Source organism: Sinocyclocheilus anshuiensis, unplaced genomic scaffold, assembly GCF_001515605.1.
Source record: "Sinocyclocheilus anshuiensis isolate Anshui unplaced genomic scaffold, SAMN03320099.WGS_v1.1 scaffold2853, whole genome shotgun sequence".
NCBI classification, from domain to species: Eukaryota; Metazoa; Chordata; class Actinopteri; order Cypriniformes; family Cyprinidae; genus Sinocyclocheilus; species Sinocyclocheilus anshuiensis.
Window position 1 is genome coordinate 56,843 of NW_015536645.1, and position 2,980 is coordinate 59,822.

Consider the following 2,980-nt stretch of genomic DNA (forward strand, 5'->3'; position numbering starts at 1 on the left):
TTTAAATTTGTAGTTAAAATAACTAAAATAAGTGTATTTTAAAGTTTAGAATTAGACAGCCTTTGGCACACAGGCTTACGCTGGTAACTCGTCACAGTCATCAGTGGACTTTCCTCCTCAATATAGGCTATATTTTTTCAAACTTTTCTCATTCTCACTAGTTCAAGTTTTTATATGAATGCATGAAGGGAACCGACTGTCTTCAGAAAACTTTCCATGGCATTTTCATTTGATCTGATAAAGTAGCGTTTGAGTGCAGTGCTGCTTTGTTTACAGTCGTTACCGGGGAAACCGCTGTATTTCTGATGTTCCAAAAGCGCCTCCTGCTGGCAGAGAATCAATGTGCATTTTCAATAATCACGTCTGCAGTTTTTGTTCAGACCAATGCGAAAATCCACCCATATAACCCCCTTTTTAAATTAATATCATAATTTATACTTCCGACTCATCTCTTTTCTTAAAAAATTGTTTAAAGGCTCATCATTTTATAATTTATTTCGTTTTTGTGAAAACTGTAAATCAATTGCTATTTCCTGGTCTACAACATGAAAGAAAGCCATAACATGTACATGAAAAATGTAGAAACATTGGGGCACCATTATGCAGCAGCAAGCATCACAACAAAAAAGCAACCTCAAGGCTAAATTTGTAAATGTGTGCAAATACATAGGGCCCCATTCATATATTTTGCCTGGGGCCCCCAAATCACTAAATCCGCCCCTGGCTAGGAGGCAACCACCAAGTATCAACCCAGAAACCCCAAGTCGTGACCGGCGTTTTGTTTTGTTGTCTCTCCACGTTCATCACTTATCACGGAACGCCGACGTCTTACGTCATCCGCCAGCACGGCTTCCCCGTATGACAGATGGCGGAAGTGATAGAAAAGTGTTTATTACGTTTGAAATATAGATATTTTTGTGACAAAAACACATGGATTCACTACAGAAGGCCTTTATTCACCCCCCGGAGCCGTGTGAGGCACGTTTTATTACGAATGTGCGAGCTTTATTTGATGACTTGTGGACTGTTTAACTGCAACACCCGCTGACTGCAATGATAGAGCTTGGAATAGCCAGGACAATTTTTAATATAACTCCGACTGGATTCATCTGAAAGAAGAAAGTCATATACACCTAGGATGCTTCGAGGGTGAGTAAGAACCGACCGCAATATAGCGTTTCCTTGGTTACCGCTGTAAACAAAGCAGAGTTGCGCTTTATACGGAGAAGAAAATGCCATTGCCATCGTAACTTTTCTCAAGACAGTTCCCTTCAGTGATAAATTAATATAACCCCATAAATGTAATGCATTTTTGTCCTTATTTTAACTTTTTTTTTCGGGATCTACTGGGACAGTGATAAAGATCTACAATCTAAAGATCGCGATTGACGGGTTGGCGACCACTGCTTTAAGTGATACTGAAGTACACACGTGTTGTGATTTTGACTATTCCTCCATCCTAGTGTTTATGCTTTTTTTTATTCTAAAGCAAATGTAACAAATATAAACTGTAACTTATTTTAAACTGAAAACAAGAGAGACGTTTTCACAGCGGCAGCCAAAAATAGCTGATAAACAAAATTAAGTCATCATCCAAACACGGGTATATGTCAAAAAAAAAGAATATGTAAAAAAGGTAGAAGTATATACATTTCTCATTTAATATGATTTAACTCTGTATGTTCTAATTAAAGTTTGCATTCAATATGTGCATTATATTGTCTTAATGTCAAATTATACTGCTTGACAGTGAGTGAAGCATCGTAAGTGGCAGGGTTGGCAGACCGATCTCCTGAGGGCACAGAGGAGAGACAGGCACCGTGTAATGCGGTGTACACCGCTCTTCCCCTAGAGACTTCTGAAGAGATAGCGAGCCTCTTAGTACCACTATGTTCCCGGGTGGTGACTGAGAGATGCGCTCGCCGGAGACCGCTGCGCCCTGAAGCACCGTGAGTGGCAGGGTTGGCAGACCGATCTCCTGAGGGCACTGAGGAGAGACGGGCACCGTGTAATGCGGTGTAAACCGCTCTTCCCCAGAGGGGGCCGGCCTTCAGAAGTCCTAGGCCTTAGGCGTCAGGATGTTTTAGACGAAGACTAGCCAGCGAGAATGACGGTCCGCAGAACCGCCTTCCGCTAGAAGCCTTCGGCCTGGGAGTGCCACTCTGACTCTAGACTCTGTGGAATACGAGAAGTGACGCTCCCTGAATGAGGGGCTGGAACATGGTAGGTTGAGACTGCTCCTGCCCAGCAGCCCCTGCTGACCGCCTCAACCTCCTCAGAGGAAGAGAGGTAAACACGTGCTCTCCCTCGAGAAATTTTGATCCCAAGAGCCCCTGTATATCTAACTTCTCATAGTCAGATAAATACTTCATTTAATTCCTCAGAATTAAATGCAACCAAACAACCAGACGAGTAAACATGGTCCGGTGTGATAAGATTCATATCAAAAACCGAAAATGATGTAATGCATGCGTTGCCTCGGCAGTGCGTGAGCCGCTCGGTCACACAAACAATATCAATCTCCTCTGAGAAAGATAGCTGCAGAAGCAAGCTCTCACTCAGAGGGGGAAGAAACCGCAGCACGGGCTTCCGAAGCTCGAGAGAGAGCGCTAGATCTAGGGAACGCGGGTGGAGATAGGGAGAGCCCATCTCCAACCCGTCCGCCAGATCATGTGCGATTCCCGCAATCTCAATCGCCACCGTGCCTCAGCAGCAGCGGGACCAGAACCGCAAGATCACAGGCACGGACACACTCCTCGGTGCGTGCCCGGCGAGAATGGAGCGTTTAACGGCGGTTAAAGCACAGGCAGCCCCCTCTTTTTTTCGAGAGCTGACTGCGCGAGCTCTGCTCCTCAGTAATGCTGCTCATTATAATATTAGGCATAATATGCTTGTGTAACTGATGCTTGTGCAACTGGCGAGCTCATCGACGCCCTCCATATCAACCTCCTCGGAGGAAGACAGGCGGAGCGTCGAGCCC